The following is a 25,823-nucleotide window of genomic DNA, read 5'->3' on the forward strand; positions in this document are numbered from 1 at the left end:
GTTGGGGACCACTGTTCTAGTAGACAAATGACAAACACTTTCAGCCAGTTAATGGAGGTCAACATTAACAGTAATAAGTCATATTGAATTCATGTACTTTGATAAGATGTTTGTGGTCTTTCACCTCAAAATTCTTGACCCTTGTAGAACCATTAGGAAAAAAATCACACAAACTCAAATTGAAGAACATTCTACAAAATATATGACCCATAACCTTCAAAACTTTCAAGGTCATCAACAAAAAAAAAGAATAAGAAACTATCACAGTGTAAAGCAACCTAAAAGAGGTATGAAGGCAAAACAACATTCTGGAATAAAATCTTAGAACAGAAACAGACATTAGACAAAAAATAAAAAGATCTGAATAAAGTAAAAACTTTAGTTGATAATAATGTGTTGATATTTCATCATTAGTTATTATAAATGCATCAAAAATAGGTGCAAAAATGTGGGTACTTGCTAATATTGTAACTTTTTGGTAAATCAAAAATTATTCCATATTTTAAAAGTATTTAAATTATATCAAGAAGAAAGAAATGAAGATTTATAAATAAATATCTGATTAACATGAGAGAAATGGAGCCATAGAATGAAGACAAAAACATTGGGTTGGAGATGCTGTGACACTGGCAAGAGCTCGAGCCAGTGCTAGAGGGCAGGAAACTTTGTCATGTTTCAGATAGTAATTACTTTTAGCCTTATAGGCAAAATAATCTCTATGACAACCACTATTACACAGTAGTCACCTTATACAATCTAATTGCAAATAGGAAGACAGTTTAATAAAACTTTATTTACAAACACAAAAGGTGAAATGGATTTCTCCACTGGGTTGTAGTTCATCAACCTCTGGTCTATGATTGAGGCAAAGAAAATTCAGGGAGTTGAGATAGCAACAGGAAGAACAGAACAAAAACCTAGACACTAGAACTGGAATTTAAAGAAATACATCATCCCAATTACCTGAGCAGTGATACAAATCAGAGCATTTTAAGAAACTACCTTTACTTTTCATTGTCAGAGTTATTTAATCCAATCCTTTAAATTCCCTTGACTGAGGACAGGATTTGTTCTAGAGGCTGTGCTAGGGGACTAAAAGTCCTTAAGCCTAAGACATTCTATTCTCCCTGACCGGTACCCAGAAAGCAGATTGTTTAATATTACTGACCAAGCTCAGTCATACATTAAGTCTGTATTCAACCACATTGATAAAACATTTTTCCTACCAAATTCTTAAGGCTTATTGCTCAGAAATCACAATTAATTCTTTTCTGAAGGATAACGAGGCAGACAAGTAATGTTTGTCCTATTTTCTTCTACAATTCCAGTGTCTGAGAATGGGTCAGTGCTCTATTAAAGACTTAGTTGGTATTTCGCTCATTTTGTCAGAAAATGAGGATTTATAGATTAAGAGCTACAATTTTTTCTTTGAATTGCACAATATAAAAAAAGATAAGTACAAATATTCTTACTACATTTCCTAGAATTTTGATATACTTCAAATCCAAGGTGAATGGAACTGAATGGAGCATAATAAAGATCAGAGACGTTTATTTTAAGGAAGTAAAACAAATTTATTGAAGGTAAACAGATAATCAGAAACCAAATAAATTCAGGTAACCCCAAAGTTTAGGATCCATAGGTCTGATTATTTTACCTAACAAGTTTTAAAACTTTTTTTGTCTCCTATGGGTTGCTTTTCATTTGCCCTTTTTGTTGTATTCTGCTCTCCTTTAAGGTTATTTTCAGTTCTCCCTTCATCACTGTACCTGAGCAAAGAGACAGTTAGTTTTATATAGCTTTACAAGATGGCATTGTAAGGGAGGGTCACCCACATGGTTTATGATCAGGAACTCTTTATTTCTCAAATGTCTTAAGGTTAAAATGGGAAAAACTTTGCAAGGGTGGAAGGGTGGAGGTGTCAAAATAAAATGTGTCTAGTGGAAGAAGAAAAGGTTACTAAATCCTAGAAAATATCAAGAAGTGGGTCAGAGCATTTTCAGTGGGGTCAGCAATCTTCCAGGATGTCTTCAAAACAACTGGTAGAAAATTTCTTTAAAAATGTTCTAAACAAAAGTGTTGGCTACATTGTTTAGCACTCAGCATTTTTAATATATACATCTCTAAAAATCACTGGCCAGACTTAGGGAGACATGGATTCTAATCACAGTTTATTTTTTTATTTTTTATTTTTTTGTATTTTTCTGAAGTTGGAATCGGGGAGGCAGTCAGACAGATTCCCGCATGTGCCCGACCGGGATCCACTTGGCACGCCCACCAAGGGGCAATGCTCTGCCCATCTGGGGCGGTGCTCTGTTGCAACCAGAGCCATTCTAGCACTTGAGGCAGAGACCATAGAGCCATCTTTAGCGCCCGGGGCCAACTTTGCTCCAATGGAGCCTCAGCTGTGGGAGGGGAAGAGAGAGACAGAGAGGAAGGAGAGGGGAGGCGTGGAGAAGCAGATGGGCGCTTCTCCTGTGTTCCCTGGCTGGGAATCGAACCCAGGACTCCTGAACGCCAGAGCAATGCTCTACAACTGAGCCAACCAGCCAGGGCCTAATCACAGTTTAATTTCTAAGAAATTGGGTATTTTTGTATAAACCAATTTACACTTTCTAGAATTCACTTTCTCTATAAAAGAGTTTCAACTCTATTAGTGATTTCCAATTTGAAAGCATACCAGTATTATTTAATATTATATAAAGTTGTAAACAACAGAGATAAAAAAAAACTTTAGCAAAAAATTGGGTTTCCTGAGTGAGTATTTGAGTTGATTACAGCACTTGTATAAAAATTCCTCAAGCAAACCACAGGAAGGGTATCAACAAGGGCAGCTCTGAGATTATGAATAACTGGAGATATAGATATTTTTCTCTAAGTCATTACCATTAGGATGACAGCCCCAGGTATCTTCAGTCTTTTTTTTTAAATTCTATTGAGACTTCAGATTCTAGAGAGAGAGAATCTAAATTGGCCCTTTGGGTCAATTGCCTACCATTATGTGTTTCAGCTATTACCAAAGATACAGATTCATGTAGCACAGACATTGCTATGAAGTGGAGGGATCTACCTTCATATAATTCTAAAACTGTTTTTCCCTACATTCAATAAATGTGATTGATGTACAATCATAAATGTAGTGACATATTTTCTAATAGGAGACAAGTCATTTTTATTCCTGTTGTTTGCATTCAAATTTTATGTTATATGGGCTCTGTTGTAGTGTACACTGTTGATAACCCTCTCAGTAGGTGTCTCCCTTTCACTTTTTTAAACATCACTTCCATATTATATCATGTATACAAATACAATTCTCAGGGATGATCATATGCCAAGCTTCGCCAATCTATGTGTAATAGCATCTCCCTTGTCAGAAATTGCTTAGGGGTAGATCTCTAACTTTATTCTGGCTATTGATCCATGAGAAGAAAAGGTCCAGAGGTACCTTGGGGAGAAAAAATTTTGGGTTATAGATACAGGAAGCAAGCAATTGGATTTTTTACTACGATTCTTTTTATACCTAGATGTGAAGTCCATTGTGCTAAAGGCCATTGGCTTCTACCCAGGTAAAAAGCTGATGCCTAGAAGAGACACGAAAAAACAACCTGAGAGATATGAAGCAAAGCCTGCTTGATTATGCACTTTGAATTATGGGACTTACTTAAAATCTTTTGAGGTTACTTATAGCTGAAAGGATTCTAATTAGTACTTTCTTCTCTGACTCCAAACTAGTTTGTTAATGCTTATTTTTACTTTATATCTGTCTTGGTTATTGTTCAGTTTTCTGTGTCTATGAGAATAAGAATTATAATTTCCCTTTACAAATATACTCTAATATATCACAGAGAAATAAAAGAAACTATATACACATTAAAATATACAAGTTGTTTTTTAATGGAAACTGAAACTTCAGGGTAAAATCTGTGTCCTTGAATTTGTGACTAAACTATGGTCATGACTTGCTACCTCCACTATTATCTGCTCTCCTAACTTTCTATATTTCACATGATTCACTTGGCAGCTTTGCTTGCATGGAGAAGCAAGGAAAGTTTTCAGTTGGAGAAAATTACTATTGAGATGGTAGAACAGGAAGCAGCTAAACAAGAACCATTCTTTTTCTGGATATTAGTTTATAGTACTCATCATTTTTGTTCTGGATGGTTAGATTTAATAACCTCAACAACTGTTTCTTTTTCATAATTTCCTCATTTACATTAGCAGTTTCATAAAGCCAGGTCACACTTTTGCCTTGCAGTTAAGAGAAATCATGATTTTGGGCCCATTCCTTAGCATAATAAAGCCTCAAGCCTGATATATCCCAAAGAAGTTCAAATTTCCAAGATAGGCTACTAACTCTAGTCCTGATAGATACCATTATCCACTTTATCACTAATTCTTTGTTTGTGGCACTGGATTTATCTCTATGGGATAGAAATATATACATGTCAGGAACAGCATCTTTTCATTAAAATTTATTATCCCAGAGCTTCCAATAGTCTCCCCCATTTAAAGAACCAGTTGCTTAAAAGTAATACGTAGAAAATAATAGCCACGTATCTCACAAGCGAGAGCCCCTTATTTACTTCCTTTATTTTGAATTGGTTTCTTTGTTGGATACAGAATATAAAGCATTGAGTAATTTCATGGATGAATAATATTGACAGCAACAGGAAAAGTGACTTCAACTCTAGATTAGGTGTCAATTTGGTGAGGAGAAATTGTTGCCCCCTTCATGACAGAGAGGGTAACATATAATCAGCTTAGTGCTAGAGAGCTGGCTGAGCCCCTGATGCATGGTGTCATACCAGAGGTTCAGAGTTGGCCTTAGCAAGAGGGATAACTGAGTCAAGCCTGATTAGAGAAATTCCACATGATTAAATTGATGGATCTATCCCATCTCTGCCCCTTTACCTATTCTGTTTCTTGGACTTATTGTATGAACACTGGCCTGGCTGGGAAAGAAGGCCAGTGGAGGCTAATTATGTCCTTCTGATCTGAAGAGGCTATTTTGCAATGGTAGCCTTTGGTTAAGAATATAAATATTTTTAGACGTAGGCCCATACCTTTTAAGACATCTGCAGTGGAAGACCTGTTTGTTTTATTGTTTTATTAAAGTCTAATCTTTTGGAAACCAGCTATTTTGTTGCACTGCCCTAAGTCCATTCTTAGAGCTTCAGTCACCTTCTTTTTCACTGGAATGTCTCATCACAAAATCCTCTAATATTGCTATTCAAAGTCCTTTATTAGGTGTCTGACTACACTATTCATCACTGTCTAAAAATCAGTACATATATTGACCTGAGGCCATCTTTGTCACTAAGGCAAAGTAACAAATGAATTGTAGGTTTTAAAGATATGCCAATGGGATATTTTTTTCTCCATTATCTGATAATCCCCGAAAGGGTCTTACCACTACTGCAAAACGCATCTGGCTGATTCTACCCTGCTCTATGATGCCATTATTTTTCACCATTATTAGCTGGTTAGTATATCAAGAAGTCATAATATAATGAATGAGAGATGCTCTAGGGTTGTGTTTATATAACTATTTTCATCTTCAGTTCTGTTTGAAGCTGATTTCCGATGGAATGCTATTAGATATGCTTAAAAAAAGTTCAGAAAACATCTGGTCTATCCTGCCATTCAAGTCCAAGAGTCATATATTCCTTTATGATCAGAAGTGGTTCCTTAAAAAGAAAAAAATGTTCCTTTTGAAATAAGAACTAAATAGGGTTCTCTGTTCCATTATTCTGCTGTATGTTTGCACCAGTTGGTGCCTAGCACGCCAGTCTGCTGCAGACATATGGAATATCAACTTGATAATGAGTTACATGGGCAAAGCACTGGATCTTTAATATAGATTAGGTAGTGTATTAGTTAGCTTTCTACATTTAAAAATTAACCCTAAGCCTGACCTGTGGTGTCACAGTCAATAAAGTGTCAACTTGGAATGCTGAGGCTGCTGGTTCAAAACCTCAGGCTTGCTTGATGAAGGCACATATGAGAAACTACCATGAATTGATGCTTCCCACTCCTCCCTTCCTTCTCTCTCTCTCTCTCTTTCCTTTCTGTAAAAAAAAAAAATCAATAAATGAATTCTTTAAAAACAATTATTTAAAACTTAGTGGATTAAAACAAAAACATACCTTACAGTTTCTGCAGATTAGGACTCTGGAAATTTTTTAGCTGTGTCCTCTGGTTCAATGTTTTTTACAAGGCTAAACAAGGTGTTGTTCAGGGGTGTGGTCTTATCTGAAAACTTGACTAGGGAGAAAATCTGCTTCTAAGTTCTCTTGTGTGGCTGTTGGTAAGATTCAGTTCTTTGAAGGATGTTGGACTGTAAGTTTAAATTTCTTTCTGAATGTTGGCCAAAGGTCACCCTTAGTTCTTTGACACATAGATCTCTTCAATGAACAGCTTACAACACTATGCACTGCTTTTTCAGAATGAGCAGGCAAGAAAGGAAAAAAAAAGTTAAAATCCTTTATAACTTAATCATGGAAGTCATGTTCCATCAATTCTGCCAAGTTCTGTTAATTAAAAGCATGTCAATACACATTTAAAATGATGGGATTAAAAGAACTTTAACAGGAGGCAGGAATCATTGACAATCATCTTAAAGGTTGTCTACAACAGATGGTAAAACATATTTGGTCATTTGATAAATGGAATAAGAACATTCAAATATGGTATCAACCAACTAAACACAAGAGACATTATATCATATCTCCTTAGTCAAAGAATATGTAGGCTGTTTTCACATTGTACTGCATGTCTCGGACTAGTCCAAACCAATATATTAAACAGGAATTTCACTGAAGTGATAATATTCTGTATTTGTTGAGAGATATTTCCCTTGTCCACAACCATTTGTATATTTTTGAAAAGTTTGTAGGGAGCTTATTACTTTGGATTACTCAGTTCTATTAAAATTTCATTATTAACTTATTGAACCAGTTTCAAGTCTCGGTAGGATCCAAGAGATCAAGGTTTCTATAGCATAAATGGTGGCAGGAATAAAGTGTCATGTCTTTATTGGTATAGTGCTCTCACTGCAGGCATGCTAGCTTGATTTTGGGTGGGCTTTATTATTTTGCAAAGAAGAAAATTATCTTTGCTTAGTCAATAATTGTGCATCAAGTACCAAGGGTCGTACATGGATCAATAGTTCAATTAAAGTCATTTTCTGCTTAAATTAAAGATAAGAAAAATTATTATCTTGGACCCATCAGTCTTCCCTTTAGGCCAAACTGGAAAATTCATCATTGCTGATGAAGAAAAGAGAAAAGGTAAAGCACTTTAAGAAGGTTTCAGAATATTTTCTTGACAAGGGGGAAAAATCTACTGGATTTTAATAGTTACAAAAATGATGCAGTGAGCAAGTAAAATATATTACAGTATAGAATTGATAAAATTTATTCATCCTAATATTTAAGATTTTTTTCCCTCTGCATTGACCTTTTAGTATCACGTAAGCTTGGTTTCAGGTTCTTGTAGTTAATGTAGCATAGAACTGGTTGTTGAACTAGCTCACAGAATATGATATCTCAATTGAGTTATTACATACATTGCAATATATTCTGTTTGATCCAAATTTCTAGTTTTGCTTCTTGGTTAAGCAACTTTAAATTGTCTTCAGAATTTTTGTAGTACATGAGAAAAACATACATTTTATTACGGATTATTATTTATGCCAAGAAAGTTTAATATAAGATTGTCAGAGATGGCATTTAAAGGCTTTGGTAGATGTGCTTCACTTAATATCACTGTAGCACAGATCACTTCAAAGCTTTCTCCTTGAACTGAGGATCTTTAGATGAGTCTTTATCGATCTCTTTAAGTTATTTTCCATTGCTGCAAGGAATCTGAACAGTTATATTCTCCACTGCTCAATATGTCTCCATGACCAATATTCAAATTTAAAATAATCTAGCCTCTGAAATGCAGAATCAGAAAAAGAAAGAACAGATGATACCTGTTTAGAGGGAGTTACAGAGAATTGTTAACTCATATCATACAAATCTAAGGAAAATATTTGTGATTGTTTTAAACGCCTACATGTCTTTGCAAAGTTTCCCTCTTTGTCTCTATAGTCACAAGTGAACACAGGTAATAATGCAATTGATAGCAGCAAATCTAAGCACTTACACTACTGTGCCTGCTACCAACAATTTTTTTAAGATTTTTTTTTTTTTTGTATTTTTCTGAAGCTGGAAACGGGGAGAGACAGTCAGAAAGACTCCCGCATGCGCCCGACCGGGATCCACCCAGCACGCCCACCAGGGGGCAACGCTCTGCCCACCAGGGGGCGACGCTCTGCCCACCAGGGGGCGACGCTCTGCCCCTCTGGGGTGTCGCTGTGTTGTGACCAGAGCCATTCTCGTGCCTGGGGGAGAGGCCAAGGAGCCATCCCCAGCGCCCGGGCCATCTTTGCTCCAATGGAGCCTCGGCTGCAGGAGGGGAAGAGAGAGCTAGAGAGGAAGGAGAGGGGGAGGGTTGGAGAAGCAGATGGGTGCTTCTCCTGTGTGCCCTGGCCAGGAATCGAACCCAGGACTTCTGCACGCCAGGCCAACGCTCTACCACTGAGCCAACTGGCCAGGGCAAGATTTTTTTTTAACAGAAGTCCACAGAAATCGATGCTGTGTAATTTGGTAAAGAGATGATTTATTGGACCTGGTTGGGTGGTTTTGTGTATAAAGTATCAACGCAGTGTGCCAAAGGTTATGGGCTCAAACCCCAGTCAGGGCATATAGGAGAAGTGATCAAGGAGTGAACAACTAAATGGAACAATTAAGTGAAACAATTAGCTAATGCTTCCCTCTCTTTCTTCCCCCATCTCTCTCTCTCTCCTCTTCTCTCTCTCAAATAAATGGAAAACTTAAAAAATGTTTTAAGGAGATGGAGCATTTATGCAATGCCACTAGAGGAATTCATGAAATGAAGGATATAATAAGCCAGGATATCGGGCAACTCTGGGATTATCAGCAGTGGGAGTACATGTATGTTTCTTCTTCTGAGGGTGCTGACATTCAGCTGACTCAGATTCAGATACAACCAATGGTCAAAATTCTTAAAAGTTACTAGTTGTGTGTCCTCTATAAAAATTACAGAGGGCATAAATTTATTTCCTCAGGGAATTTTCTTTTGCTCCCTTATTCAACACATGAAAAGTTGCTATGAGAACACACATAAGAATCCCTGCATAGACACAAAACAATTTGACTGGTGGCAGTAGGCAATGTTCCCTTAGAAGTTCAAAGATCAGAAGCAGGTGCTGGGCCAGAGTCCCCCTAAGGAAAGCAAAAGAGTGCCAGCTTCAGACTGGCACTGCCACTATCATATTCTGCCAAGTTCAAATATGGGCTGATTCCAGAGGTTCCTTCTCTAACTGAAAGGTTTTGGTGTGATTTGCTTTGTTTTCTGATTTACTTTTCACCAGCTGTTCCCCAGCATGCAGGTTTTTTCCAGCCTCTGTAGCATTGCTCATGCTTCAATTTTTATGTAAGAGTTGGCACTCTCAGTTTAAAATATAAAGGGATTAGTGTGGATGAGAAGTTCAGACAAATTATTTGCTGAGCCATAATGGTGCTTCTTGTTCATTTCATTCTGTGTTTGTTATAGCAGGCATCCCTTCTATATCTGGCTTTGTTTCCCATGTCAGATACCTTACTCAGCAATGTGTCTTCCATGTTTAATGGGAAATCCATCCTGAGGACAATCAGAAGACACAATACTGATTTTCCTACTGATAGACAAATGTAACTAATTGGAATTACGGCTCAGATTCTTATTTTGGGGTCTATAGTGGATCTTTTCTTTATTCTTTTATTAAAATAAAAATTACTAGTTAAAAGTTGAATGGTTTTTATTTTTAGAGTGGTTTACATGTTTAGGTCATTTGCTTCCCAAATAGGTTGGTTGTACTGATTTTGATTTGATCCCTAATCTTTCCTACAAAATGGTTCTTGAAATCCTTCTATTATTAAACTTAAGGATTTGTAAAAATAATTTTTTTTTTGCATCAGTAGTTTGTTGATATGTCAGTTTCTTTGGAGTAATGTGAAACATAATGGTGGTGTAAGGAAGCCCAATAATGAGCTCTATGAAAAAAAAAACATTCTTGACACATTTTTTTTCTCTTACATACAGGGGTCCCCAAACTTTTTACACAGGGGGCCAGTTCACTGTCCCTCAGACCTTTGGAGGGCTGCCACATACAGTGCTCCTCTCACTGACCACCAATGAAAGAGGTGTCCCTTCCGGAAGTGGGGCAGGGGGCCGGATAAATGGCCTTAGGGGGCTGCATGCGGCCCGTGGGCCGTAGTTTGGGGACGCCTGTCAATTTCTGTTTGCCTAGCTTTCAAAGTCCTGGTATTAATTGTGGTTATGTTCTTTTTAATTCCAGTACTCCTGTACACTGCAGCTGAGGAGAACCCTACACTACTAGAAAGGACTGTTGTGTACCTGCTGTCCCACAAATGTGACCTCACTTGCCCATTGTCATTTTTGAGGAGCTGGTTGCATTTGTATTTGATCCCAGCAGATAAAAAGTCCTCAGTGTTCTATTCTTTTCATTTCTTTATTGATCCTCCCTCTTCCTTAGTCTATTAGACCTCCCAGACTTTGAAGTCTTTATGGTTTTTTTTCTGGACCACTTCTTGCAACATCATCATGTGTTTTTTTTTCCTCTCTTTTCAGGAAAGCAAAGTTTTATTTTCTTTTGAGATTTATTATCAGGCTTTTCTTCTAATATATAGTATATATGCTATTCCAATGCCATATATGGTATATATGCTATACCAATGCTGGCCTCATATATGCTATATCCAATGCCAATTCATTGACCTGTATTGTACATTGATGGTCCCCTATCCTAGATCTTTGTTTGTATGCATTTTCCTTCTTTGCTTATGTTTCTTTGTTGATCTCAATCAACATCTATGATAGTGGTAGGGGGTGATTATTGCAAGTTTTCATCTTTTACAGAAGTTCTTTTTCTTTCATTCTCATTGTCTTCTTACATAATAGCTAATTCTCACAAGAAAAAAAGATACTCAGAATTTGTAAGATTTGCTTCTGGCCATCATGTTAAAGCAAGCAACCAGATCTAATCTTCATAATTTGTAGCCAACATTTCCCTTGAGCCTTAGTCAATCTTTGGAATAAGCCCACATGTTCAGAGATTTATTCTAAAATCCACAATCTTATGTCCCATTTTCCCTAGCTATATCTTTGAGGAGCAAGCAACCACACCAAAGTGTTACTAGAAGAAGCACTTAGTTTTCTAGAAGATAGTTAAATTTTAAATGACAAGTGAAGTAAATCTTAAGCTATTTAAAAAGTGCTAAAGAAATGCCAGTATGGTTATACTGAAAAAAAAAAAATCTATGTATCGTAACATGCACTTGGATTTTCAGCACAAATGGTCTAAACATCAGAAAATAATAATGGTGGACCAGCTGTATTGCCACAGCGCATTCTCTTGTGGGAATCTGTGTTTACAGTCCTTCTAGCTCTTGAGCTTGTGTCTTTTTGCCTATTCTGATAGAATCTCAATGTTTTTCTGTTATCTGGCACTTATTCAACAGAATTAGCTCTTGTTTGAGATGTGAAAATGACATGGACAAATACCTTCTTAAGATTAACACCTGAATTAACTATCTGCCTACCTTAAGCAACTTAAAAGAGTCAAATCTTAATAGAACATTACAATTTACTGAGTTTTTAAAAAATATTTGAGGAAATTTCTTAGATATTTTGGAATCAAGTTTATATTATACAATATTACTGTGCGAGGGTTACCATAACAAAGTACTACAAACTGGGAGTTGTACAACAGAAATTTATTTTTTCATATTTCTGGAGTCTAGAAGTTTGACATCAACATGTTGTTAGAATTTTTTTTGTATTTTTCCAAAGTGAGAAGAGGGAGGGTGGGGAGTGGGGGTGGCAGACAGATAGACTCCTGCATGCGCCAGACCAGGATCCATCTGGCATGGCCACCAGGGGGCAATGCTTGGCCCAGCTGGGGTGCTGCCCCGCTGTAACAGGAGCCATTCTAGTGCCTGAGGTGGAGGCCATGGCGCCATCCTCAGTGCACAGGCTAACTTTGCTTCCTTGGAGCCTTGGCTGTGAAAGGAGAAGAGAGAGATAGAGAGAAAGGAGAGGGGGAAGGATGGAGAAGCAGATGGGCACTTCTTTTGTGTGTTCTGGATGGGAATCAAACCCAGGACTTCCACATGTTGGGCTGACACTCTACTGCTAAGCCAACCGGCCAGGGCAGGGCTTGTTTCTTGTAAGGACCCATGAGGGAACGATCTGCCTTGTAGATGGCCATCTTCTCCCTATATTTTCACATTGTCTTTCTCTGTCTTTGTGTCCAGAGTTCTTCTTCTTGGGCACTAATCATATTAGGTTAAGGCATATTTTCAACCCTATTCACCTTTCTAAAGACTCTGTCTCTAAATACAGTTAAGTTCTGAGATATGGGAGAGTAGGAGGTGAACAAATAAAACTTGAAGGGGATAAAATTCAGCTCATAACACCCTACACACTATTGATTGGATGCCTAAAAAGACAGTATAGTATTTTGGGTAAGAGGAAAGATAGTAGAATTCATTTGTTAATAAGTAGGTCCCAGATTTAAATCTACCTCCTAGCTGGGTTACTCAAAATAAGTTATTTTTATGCAGCAGTGTCCATATTTCATAACTTTGTTTTATAGATTAATGAGCTAATACATGTAAAAGTGTTTACAAAGTACATAATGCAGAGTGCATATTCAATGTTTAGGTATTATTATAATTAAAAGAGCAGGAGATATAGACATAGCATGTGAAATAGAAAGCCATCACAATGATTCAATCACTCAAACACCCAATGAAGTGCTGACTACATTAGATTACCATTAAAATATATTTTGACAAAAATAACCTTTTGCAAAAGACATAAAAATTTTAAGCAAGGCTACTCTAATGAGTTGTTAGTGAAGAGCATTTAAACTCATTAAACAGATTCTGGTTCCAGGTAAGATAAAGTATTTTTGTCTCTTTCACCTAGCGCAGCTATAAAACACGCCCATGGTGTTAAGGACTCTGAAAACTAATTAGCAAGCAGATTGGAAAAGAAAAACAGATTTTGAAGTACTACCATACTGGTGGTGATTTTATCTTTTTGTTCCTGCTCTGATATTCAATTGTCAGGACTTAAGGTTTCCCTTTCGGAAGTGCGTATTGATGCAGAGAACACACCAGCAGATGCCTTCAGTTTTGACAAGAAAGCAGGAAAAGGGGATCCTAAAATTCAGAGACACTGGAAGAAATTCTCATATCTTTTTTTCCTCTTTTATTTTCTATTCTCTTTCATCCTAGGTAAATTTACCTGTAGGGAAGATGTTAATGGCAAGAGTGGAGTCAAGGGAGCTGCAGGCACCTAAAACTCAGAGAGAGGAGTTTATAATTTGAAAAGCTATGGTCCCCAGAAGATGGGGGAAACCACTGTTGCTCTCTATGTCCTCACTCTGCATGGCCCCCAAGTAGGGACACTTACAAGAAATGTGTGGCACAGCAGGGCAAACAAAGTCTCAGCGGTCTGGCTAGAGGACCAAAAGGAGAGCTGCAGGGAAGTAGAAATTACTAGGGTGATCCCAAAGGGATAGGACTCAGAAAAGTGACTTTATGAAGTTGTGTATGAACTCATAAGCTCACCCTTGACCTGAACATACATATTTTATGCTGCACAACATACTAAATGTTTGAAAACAAAACTAAGAGAAAGATCACTGTCCTCATCCCACACTGGCCACTGGCTGATGCACACAGGAAAAATAGCTAAATTATAAAGGCAGTGAGAATGCAACTGATATTGAGACCACAATAAACAGAATACTCGTTGAAATTTGTTTCTTAACTCCCACACTGTTGCTTACCCAATAAAAAAGAATTCAATGTTAAATATCATTAAAAAAACCATAGAGTCTCATAATATAATACTCAAAATGTCAAGGTTACCACCCCGATTTACTTCGTATATAAAGAATTAAGAAAATCTCAACTGGCAGGGAAAAGGCACTCACAGACGCCAAGGCCAGGCCAAGATTGGAATTGTATGACAAAGAATTTAAAGCATCTATTATAAAATGCTTCAAGAAGCAATCATAGACACAATTAAAATTAATAGAAGAAGAAAAAGTATCAACAAAGTAGAATATATGAAGAAGATACAAATGGAAATGTTAGAACAGAGCAATAAAATAACAACAACAAAAGCAAAACCTTATAAGATAGATCAGATAGTTTTAAATTGGAGCCAATAGATGGCTTTTTGGTGGTAAAGAGAAGGCTACAAGATCCTTGAAACTGAATTTTGTGTATATCAAGTAAATATTTTTCCATAGAGAGGTGCACTGTTAAAACTCCTGAAGCCTCGGCCACAAGCTCAGAGTTTGTGACTTAGTGGTCTATGAATATTAAATTTTATTTTATTTATTTTTATTTAAAATTTTTTAAAAATAAATTTATTGGGGTGATATTGGTTAATAAAATTAAATATGTTTCAAGTGTACAATTCTATAATACAGTTTCATTTTTTAATTATAGTTGAAATTCAATACTATTTTATATTAGTTTCAGGTGTACAGCACAGTGGTTAGACATTTATATAATTCACAAAGTGATTCCCCCTGATAAGCCTAGTATCCACCTGGCACCATATATATTTATGACTATATGACTGACTATATTCCTCGTGCTGTACTTTAAGTCCCCATGACTATTATGTTTTTTATGTTTTTTTAAAATTTAATTAATTGTGTTTACATAGATTCTAGGGTTGCCCTGAATGCATTCCCCTCTCCCCCATATTCCCCTCAACATCTCCCTTATACTCCTCTCTATAGCACCCTCCCCCCTTCCCTTCAGGTTTATCCCATCCTCTCATCCCCTTTCCCTCTGTCCTCTTTTCCTCTGGTTCCTTTGATCCCGCCTCTGTCTCAATTCCTTTCCTCAGTTCACATTGTTCCTTGGATTCCTCAAATAAGTGAGGTCATATGATATTTTTCTTTCTCTGCCTGGCTTATTTCACTTAACATAATAGTCTCCAGGTTCCATCCATGTTGTTGCAAAAGGTAATATTTCCTTCTTTTTCATGGCCCCATAGTATTCCATTGTAATATGTACCACTGCTTTTTAATCCACTCATCCACTGATGGACACTTTTTTCAAAAGGCTGTTTCCAGATCTTTGCTATTGTGAACAATGCTGCCATAAACATGGGGGTGCATTTATTTTTTCAGTCACTGATGTGGTGTTCTTGGGATATACTCCTAAAAGTGTGATGGGATGGGTGAGTCAAAAGGCAGATCCATTTTTAATTTTTTGAGTAATCTCCATACTGTTTTCTATAGTGGCTGCACCAGTCTGCATTCCCACTAGCAGTGCAGGAGGGTTCCCCTCCTCCCCATCCTCACCAGCACCTATTGTGTGTTGTTTTGTTAATGAGCATCATTCTGACTGGTGTGAGGCGGTATCTCATTGTGGATTTAATTTGCATTTCTCTAATGATTAGTGATGTTGAACATTTTTTTTATCTGTCTATTGGCCATCTGTATGTCCTCTTTGAAGAAGTGTCTATTTATTTCTTTTGCCCATTTTTTTATTGGATTGTTTGTCTTCCTGGTATTGAGTTTTATAAGGTTTTTATGAATTTTGGTTATTAATCCCTTATCAGAGGTATTGTAGAATATGTCCTCCCATTGTGTGGTTTGTCCTTTTATTCTGTTCATATTGTCTTTAGCTGTACAAAATCTTTATAGTTTGATATAGTCCCATTTGTTTATCCAGTCTTATTTCACTTGTGCATGGAAATAAATCAGCAAATATATTGCTGCGAGAGATGTCGGTGAGCATATTGCCTATGTTTCCTTCTAAGATGCTTATGGTTTCATGACTGACATTTAAGTCTTTTATCCATTTTGAATATATTTTTTTAAATGGTATGTTTTTGGTCTAGTTTTATTTTTTTGCAGGTAGCTGTTCAATTTTCCCAACACCATTTTTTAAAGAGACTGTCTTTACTCCATTGTATGCTCTTACCTCCTTTGTCAAATATCAGTTGTCCATAAAGGTGTGAGTTTATTTCTGGGTTTTCTGTTCTGTTCCATTGATGTATATGCCTGTTCTTTTGCCAGTACCAAGCTGTTTTGAGTACAATGGCCTTATAGTTTAACTTGATATCAGGAAGTGTCATACCTCCCACTTTATTCTTCTTTTTCAAGATTCCTGAGGCTATTTTTGTTCTTTTTTGGATCCATATAAATTTTTGGAATATGTGTTCTATATCTTTGAAGCATGTCATTGGTATTTTAATTGATATTGAATTGAATTTATAAATTTCTTTGGGTAATATAGACATTTTAATGATGTCTATGTTTCTTAACCATGAACATGGTATATGCTTCCACTTGTTTGTATCTTTCTTGATTTCTTTTATTAATGTTTTATAATTTACTGAGTACAAGTCTTTAACCTCCTTGGTTAAATTTACTCCTAGGTACTTTATTTATTTTGTTGTTGTAATAGTGAAGGGGATTGTTTCCTTAATTTCTTTTTCTGACAGTTTATTGTTGGTGTATAAAAACGCCTCTGATTTCTGTGAATTAATTTTATACCTTGCCACTTTGCTGAATTCATTTACCAGGTTGAGTATTTTTTTGACTGATAATTTAGGGTTTTCTATATATAGTATCAAATCATCTTCAAATAATGATAGTTTTACTTCTTTTTCAATTTGGATGCCTTTTATTTCTTTTTCTTGTCTGATTGCTCTGGCTAGGACTTCCAGGATTATGTTAAGAGTGGCAAAAGGGGGCACCCCTGTCTTGTTCCTGATCTTAAGGGAATTGCTTTTAATTTTTGCCCATTGATTATGATGTTGGCAGTAGATGGCCATAGTTTGTCATAGATGGCCTTTATCGTGTTGAGATATGTTCTCTGTATTCCCACTTTGCTGAGAGTTGTGATTGTAAATGGGTGCTGGATTTTATCAAATGCTTTTTCTGCATCTATTGAAATTATCATGTGGTTTTTCTTCTTCTTTTTGTTTATGTGATGAAAATCAATCACATTGATTGATTTTTGAATATTGTACCATCCTTGCTTCCCCAGAATGAATCCCAATTGAATATGATGTATGATTTTTTTCACGTATTGCTGGATCCTGTTTGCTAACATTTTGTTGAGGATTTTAGCATCTAAGTTCATCATGAATATCGGCCTATAATTTTCTTTCTTTGTGTGTTGTCTTTGCCTGGTTTTGGAATCAGAATTATGCTCACGTCGTAAAAAAAGCTTGGAAGTCTTTCTTACTCTTAAATTTTTTGAAATAGCTTAAGAAGGGTAGGAGTTAGTTCTTCTTTGAATATTTGGTAGAATTCCCCTGTGAAGCCATCCGGCCCAGGGCTTTTGTTTGTAGGGAGTTTTTAAATAACTATCTATCTCATTTGTTTATAATCAGTCTGTTTAGGTTTTCTGATTCTTCCAGATAGATTTTTGAAAGATTATATGTTTCAAGGAATTTGTCCATTTTACCTAGGTTGTCTAATATTTTGGCATACAGTTCTTCATAGTATGTTCTTACAATATTTTGTATTTCTGTTGTATTCATTGTTATTTTTCCACTGTCATTTCTAATTTAATTTATTTGAGTCCTCTCTCCTTTTTGCTTGGCAAGTCTGGTTAAGGGTTCATCGATCTTGTTTACCTTTCAAAGAACTAGCTCTTGGTTTCATTGATCCTCTGTATTGTTTCTTTAGCCTCTATGTCATTTATTTCTACTCTGATTTTTATTATTTCCTTCCTTTTTCTACCTCTGGGCTTTACTTGCTGTTCTTTTTCTAGATCTTTTAGATGCAGGGTTAAGTTTTTATTTGAGTTTTTTCTCAGTTCTTAAAGTATGCCTATAGTGCTATGAACTGTGTCCCATGAATTACTGCTTTTGCTGTGTCCCATAAATTTTGAGTTGTTGTATGCTCATTATCATTCATTTCTAAAATTTTTTTATTTCTTCTTTGATCTCATTGTTAATCTATTCATTATTTAATATCATGCTATTTAGTTTCCATGTGTTTGAGAATTTTTGAGCTTTTCTGTTGTGGTTGATTTCTAGTTTCATGCTATTGTGATCATAGAAAATGCTTGATATGATTTTAATCTTCTTAAATTTGTTGAGACGGCTTTTGTGCCCTAACATGTGGTCTATCCTAGAGAATGTATCATGAGCACTTGAAAAGAATGTATATTCTGCTGCTTTAGGGTGAAAGGTTCTGAAGATATCTATTAAATCAAGTTGATCTAGTGTGTCCTTTAAGTCTGCTGTTTCTTTGTTAATTTTCTTTCTTGAGGATCTATCTAGTGATGTTAGTGGGGTATTGAAATTCCCTACTATCATAGTATTGCTGTTGATCTCGCCCTTTATATCCATCAAAGTCTGCTTTATATATTTAGGTGCTCCATATTAGGTGCATAGATATTTATAATGGTTATATCTTCCTTTTAGATTGCTCCCTTTATCATTATGTAGTGACCTTCTTTACCTCTTACTATAACCTTACTTGTATATCATACAAATCTATTTTGTATAAGTATTGCTACCCCAGCTTTTTTTTCATGTCCATTGGCATGAAATATTTTATTTCCATCATTTTACCTTCAGCCTATGTGCATCTTTTGTTTTAAGGTGTGTCTCTTGTAGACAGCATATGTATGGGTCCTGTTCTTTCATCCATGCAGCTACCCTATGTCTTTTGAGTGGATTATTTAACCATTTACCTTTAAGGTTATTATTGATATGTAGTTGTTTATTGCCATTTTATTTTTTAAAGCTTTGTTCATCTTTTACTATATTCATTTCCTTTTTGTTCTGTTTACAACAGGCCCCTTAACATTTCCTGCAGCATTGGTTTGGTTGTAATAAATTTCTTGAGTTTTTTTTTTTTATCTGAGAAGCTTTTTATTTCTCCTTCAATTTTAAATGATAGCCTTGCTGGATAAAGAAGTCTTGGTTGTAGGCTCTTGTTCAGCATTACTTTGAATATTCCTTGCCATTCTTTTCTGGCTTCAAGTGTTTCTGTTGAGAAGTTGGATGTCATCCTTATGGGGGCTCCTTTGTAGGTAATAACCTTTTTTTCTCTTGCAGCTTTTAATATTTTCTCTTTATCTCTTAGCTTTGGTATTTTAATTATGATCTGTCTTAGTGTAGATTACTTTGGGTTTCTCTTTAATGGAGTTCTCTGTGCTTCTTGAACTTGTGTGATTGTTTCAGGCATCAATTTAAGGAAGTTTTCAGCTATGATTTTATTTAACAAGGTCTCTATTCCTTGTTCTTTCTCTTTTTCTTCAGGAACCTCTATGATGCAGATGATGTTTCTCTTTAGGTTGTCACAGAGCTCTCTTAAAGTTTCCTCAGATTTTTTCAACTTCTTTTCTTTTTGTACTCCGCTTTTGTGTTTTCATTTATTGTGTCTTCTAAATCAGTGATTTGATCCTCTGCTTCATTCAGCCTGCTATTAATTACTTCTAGTGTTGTCTTCATTTCTGATATTGTATTTGTCATTTCCGACTGGTTCTTCTTTGTTATTTCAATGTCCTTTTTGATGCTTGTAATCTTTTTATTTATGTGCTCATTGTGTCCATCAATTGTTCTAAGATCTTTCAGCATTCTAATAATCCTTAATTTAACTCTGCATTTGGTAGTTTGGTTATTTCCTTATCACTCACTTCATTTTCTGGAGGTTTCTCTTGTTGATTCATTTGGATTGCACTTCTCTGTCTTCCCATTATGTCTGTGTGTTTGGTTGTGTTGTTTGTAGAGCTGATTGAGTCTAGGGTTGGTGTTGTCTGCCTCCAGTTTTCAGTTGTGTTATTTCTAGGTCTTCTTGGGTTGGCATCAGCTGTTGTTTGTAATCCACTGTCAGATTTGGCTTTTCTAGTAGGGCTGCTTTGAAGTCTTGATTTGTTTGTTTTCTTCTCAGTTTTCTTAACTAGGTGGTAGTCTTGTTTACTGATCTCAGCAGGGGGCTTATTTGAAACTGTATCTAGGAATGTGGTGGGTGTAACCTGAGACTCTGAAGGCATGATCTGCAACTACTCTCTGGGGGCGGGGTGCTTTCTGGTTTCAGTAGGGGGATATGTATCTCAGATCTCCATGGAGACCTGATTTACTTCTCCTCCTCCCCACTTCCTGTTTTCAGTTGTGTCTTATTGTGCTGATTGGACCTGGAGAGATGTCTGGAGATGGGTCACCTGAAACCACTTTAGGCTTGTGTTGTGTGGAAGAATCAATGCCTTCCCCAGCTATCGCCACCTCTGCACTATATGAGTCAGCTTTTCAGGTCATCCCATGCATTCCTCTGCCCACCACCATCTGTCTCACTCTCCCCACTTTCTTTTTGGAAGACAAGCCAGCCCTCTCAGCACACTTCATTCCCAGGTCCCCAGGCAAGTGGCTGTGAGTGATATATTCTGCTCTTCTCCTTGGAATGAGAGCCCTCTGGGGTCTCAGCCTCATGCCCCTTTGTTCCTGGAAGCAGAGGAGACCCATAGCACCTTGGTTCTCCCTACTAGGCTCAGTGTGTCTTCTTCATTCCTCCTTGGTTTTTGAGTTCTGTTCTTGTAGTCCAGAGTTGGTTTTTCATGCTGATTATTTCTAAATTAATTTTTAATCCAGTTTGGTGGTGTGAGCTGGGAGTCTGTGCATCTTCCTACTCTACTGCCATCTTGGTATCCCCTTATAAATCTTACATTAAAAATAATATTAAAAAAATTTTAAAAGACCATCTTTATGAGCAGCTAATGATCAAAATTACTAGTGTAATGCAACACATTAAGTTTTCAGATGAGGAAACAAAAACCTAACATAATTGTCCCATCAGATTTCTCTGCCACCTAGACTATACATATTATTTACTACCAGTCATTTCTAGTGTGTGCCAGCATGATGACCCAACTTAGAATTTAAGTCTTAATGGCCTTTCATGCCACCTTTTAATCTTTTATTTCTCAGAAAGGTCTCTATTGTTTGTGTATTTATTTTTTAGAAAAGTTTCCAATTTTTACTTTGATTTGAGTGTTGGGGCAGGGTATGGGGCCAATAGAATATGGGAGGATGTCAGAAGGCTAAGAAATTGAGATTAATGGTACTTGAAAGCATTATTTTTACAAGTCAAAATTAATTCAAGGAGGTCCATGATAAATAAAGTATCAAAAATTTAAAGTAAAGTAAAAAGCATTCACTGTTAGGTGAGACCATATTCAAATTAGAGTAAAAAAGTAATTTATCTTATTTTTATTTGAATTTTGATGTTTTGTTTCTTATAGGTTTTTTTTGCAGTAGTTGAATGCATTAAATATTATAAATAAATGATTCATTGAAATGTTGTTTGTCACTAAGTTTTTTGGTGACTCTTGGATTCTGTGCTTGGGAAGAGTGGTTCCCCTGGCCCCCAACCCAAGTGCTGCATGTATTAAGCAGGGTTTTGTGGGATGAAGAAGTTCCTAATCATTATAAAAAATAAAATAAAAGGACTGGGAAGTGGGAGCATGGACAGAATGAACAGCATGTAGATAGGAGGAAAGGGTATGCAAATTTAATTCTTTATTATAAAAATAACAAAAATGTTGCTTTATTAACTGGCAAAGAAATTTTCTTTGAGGAGGGCTCAAGCTTCATTAAATACTATTTTAAATAAACTGGTTAAAGTAAAATTTAAATTGTGTATCTGAGTTATTAACAACCATGATTTAAATATACATTTTTAAATTTACTGATTAAAGAGAGAAAGAAAGAGAGAAACAGTAGTTTGCTGTTCCATTTATTTATGCATTCATTGATTGATTCTGTATATGCCTTGTCTGGGAATTGAATCCACAACTTTGGCATATTGAGATGATCCTCCAACTAGATAAGCTATTCTGCCAGAGTTATCATGATTAAAGAAAAAACAGGAAGTAGAATTAAATAGGTTGTTTAATAAAAAAAGACAAGAGAACAGAGGAAGAAATATCTGAGAAGGCAACAAAAACAAGAGTTCTGGGGAAATAAAAAGACATTGCTAATATGTAAGTGGATTTCATTTGAAATGTAAATCTTCCCATCTTCCTAAATCATATAGTGAAGTCGCTATAAGCATCTATGTGAGTGGGTTTTATTTTATTTTTGTGCTATATGAGTTAAAGAAAGTGACACATTTTCTGTTAGTGATAAGGACAGCAGGAAAATGAGAAGATCCTTAAATTGAACTATTTCAGCTAAAGCAGGAGCTCAGAGCTAGAGAAGCACATGGAAATGTAAGCCCAATTAGCACTCTCAGAAATGTCTTGGAAGGTGTTGCGCTTTCCCTTTCCAATATTTGTAAAGAGTTGAATCCATCTTCCCAGAACCATAAGTCTCCTATGACCACAGCTGATAAGTGGATAACACATTAGCCTTGTTGTTCAGAATAACTGTATGACTCCCACACTTTATTGGTTTGCTACTGTGCAGGCGTTGGGCTTTCTTGTGAGTGATTATGCCATGTTTCTTCTCCAGCTAGTAATCTATTACCTTTTTCTAGCTGTTAGAAAACTTATCAAAAAATTATAAATAAGGCAAATATCATAGAAATTGGGCTGCATGTCCTTTCAATGCTACATGGGGCAAAAAATACCAAGCATTGTCTAGGTTGATACACTTTCTTTGACCCACTGTTTGTTTTTCAAAATTCCTAGACTTAGTGGTTACATTTATATTTTGGTAGAAATACAAAGAATATTTGGCAGAAAATGATAATTGCAAAGTTTAGAGTTTGTCATCTTGAAGGACATTATTTTGTTTTCTATCTAACTTATCAATCTTATCATAAGGATTTATTTTTTAAATTCCCAGTAAATATCTAGTACATCCAAAGTCTTTAAATAATTATTACTATTTTACTAATTACCCCATCAATTAATGAGCTGAATAAAATCTTTGATGTAGGTTCCTTTTAGAAGAAAAAAAGCCTCATGGTATGAGCTCAATACTAGAACTGAAATGACACAGGGAAGAAATAGTAAACTTAAAGATGGATTAGCACACATTATCCAGTCTAAAAAGTGAAGGAAAAACATTCAAAAGTATTAAAACCCCCATTAATGAAGTACCTGTAGGAATAGAACAAAAAAAATCTAACTTATGTGTCATTGGAGGTTTAGGGTGATAGGAAAACAAGTGAAATGCAGAAAAAATATTAGAAGAATGGCAAAGCTCTCCAAATTTAGATAAATTAATACATCCTTACATCGAGTAATCTCAATAAATCACGTGTAGAATTAAAATAAATTAATGAACACTGACATCATGATCAAAATTTTGAAAATTAAAGACATGGAAAAATATCTTTTAAGCAACTAGAGAAAAATAATGTATTACCAACAGAAGAATATTATTTTAATGGCAATCTATTTCTCAACAGAAACCACTGAAGACTGGAGGAAATGGCTTGCTATTTGTAAGGTGATGGAAGACTACTATTGTCAGCCCTAAACTTTATATGCGGTGAATTATGTTTCAAAAATACAAAGGATATAAAGGTCTTTCAAATGAAAGAAACTTAAAGAATGTGTTGCCAGCAGACCTTTTCTAAAAATTTTACTAAAGAATGTTCTTTTGACAGAAACAAAATAATATCAGGAAAAAAAGAACCTTGAAATATAAGAATGGTAGAATAGCAAGAAAAATAATAAATATTGATGTAAATAAAAGATTCACCTTAATCTCTTTTTGAGTATTAAAAGGATGTTTGAGAGTTGAAAAAAACATTATAGAAGCATGATGGATTTTCAGCACACGTAGATATAACATATAAGACAATATCGTAAAGAGCTAGGGAATGGGACCTATTTGGTGATAAGATTTCTACATTCCAGTTAAAATATAAAATACAATGAAATAAGTAAACTGTTAAAAGTTATACAGAATATAGTAATGATGTAGTCAACCACAAAAAGCAATGTAAAAATCAGTTATTAATACAATTAACAAAATAATAAAGAAATTTCAAAATACTTAGAATAAAATATAAACAAAAAGAATAGAAATTAAAAACAGATTAAGTAAACAGAAAGGATATAATAAAATGGTAAAATTAAACCCAAACTTAACAGCAAGTACATTAAATATCACTGGTCAAACACATCAATTAAAAAGAAATGCAGGGATTTCCAGAATGAATGAACTGATATAACTCACCTATGTACTGTACTTCTGAAAAAGACCTTCTTCAAAAATAATGATAAATATAATAGATTGAAAATAAAAGGAGAGAAAAACATATACTGAAAAAAATATGTATCAAAAGAAAGTTGAAGGCCCTGGCCAGTTGGCTCAGTGGTAGAGCGTCGGCCTTGCATGCAGGAGTCCTGGGTTTGATTCCCAGCCAGGGCACACAGGAGAAGTGCCCATCTGCTTCACCACCCCTCCCCCTCTCCTTTCTCTCTGTCTCTCTCTTCTCCTCCCACAGCCAAGGCTCCATTATAGCAAAGTTGGCCCGGGCGCTGAGGATGGCTTTATGGCCTCTGCCTTAGGCACTAGAATGGCTCTGGTTGCAACAGAGCAACACCCCAGATGGGCAGAGCATCGCCCCCTGGTGGGTGTGCTGGGTGGATCCCAGACGGACGCATGCGGGAGTCTGTTTGACTGCCTCCCCATTTCCAACTTCAGAAAAATACAAAAAAAAAAAAGTTGAAATAGTTAGATTAGTTATAAATAAAACTATACTTAAAACATTACCAGAAACAAAGAAGGATGCTACATAATAATGAAAGGATAAATTCACCAAGGAGTCATAACCATCTAAAAGAGGTATATACCTAACACAAAAGTTTCAAAATATATAAAGCAAAAACTGAAAGAACTTAAAAGGGAATTAGACAAATTCATAATTATAGCTGGAATCTTTAAAACTCTTCTTTCAATGATAAAGAGACATAAAATCAGCAAAGATATAGCAGAACTAAACCACAATATTAACTAATGATCTAATTAACATTTATAGACACTAATTAATATTGACCATATTCTGAGTAATATTGCAAATGTATTTAAAAAATTTGAACCCATACATGACATAATAGAATTAAATTAAGAATCAACAGAGAAAAAGAAAAGGACAATCTCTAAACATTGGAAATTTAAACATACTTCTATAAAGCATGCTGGTCAAAAAGATAGTCTCAAGGGAAATTCCTATGTATTTTAGATTAAGTGAAAACACAGTTGTAGAATGCAGCTGAAATGGTGCTGAAGGAAACTTTTTATCATCAAATACTATTATTAGAAAAGGCTACTTGTGTTTCACTGTCTGGCTTATTCTACTCAGCATAGTGACCACAGGACCCATCCATGTTGTTGTAAATGTCAGGGTTTCCTTCTTTTTAAAAGATGACTATTAAAATTCCAAAATAGAAGAAAAGTTGGGTTTCCCATTTGCATTTAATTGTTTCAGACCACAATGGACAAGTCTCTTCTGCTCACTCTTCTTTGGCTGGAACAAGTTATCTGGTCCTAATCAAACACAATGAGGAACATGAAATATAATATTATCATGTATCTGAAAATAGAAGATTACAGAATTATTGAATATTTGTTAACAGTATTAATTTTTATCAAAACTTTTTTTGGAAAAGGCTAAGAGATGATGGGTCAAATTAATTGTTATCAATTCAAACAAATGAACACTCCAAAAATCTAAAGCAATATTTATTGAAAAAATACACATTTCATTACATAGGCTAAAGTATCCAAGAAGGTCA

At 35.5% G+C, this 25,823-nt stretch overlaps 1 non-coding gene across 1 annotated transcript; it reads left to right on the forward strand.

Moving 5' to 3' along the window:
- The first annotated feature begins 24,380 nt into the window (after positions 1 to 24,380).
- Positions 24,381 to 24,456, forward strand: TRNAA-UGC (transfer RNA alanine (anticodon UGC)). Its single transcript has one exon. It is a non-coding gene; the product is annotated as a tRNA-Ala (tRNA).
- The last annotated feature ends 1,367 nt before the right edge of the window (positions 24,457 to 25,823 follow it).

Source organism: Saccopteryx leptura, chromosome 3 (assembly GCF_036850995.1).
Source record: "Saccopteryx leptura isolate mSacLep1 chromosome 3, mSacLep1_pri_phased_curated, whole genome shotgun sequence".
NCBI classification, from domain to species: domain Eukaryota; kingdom Metazoa; phylum Chordata; class Mammalia; order Chiroptera; family Emballonuridae; genus Saccopteryx; species Saccopteryx leptura.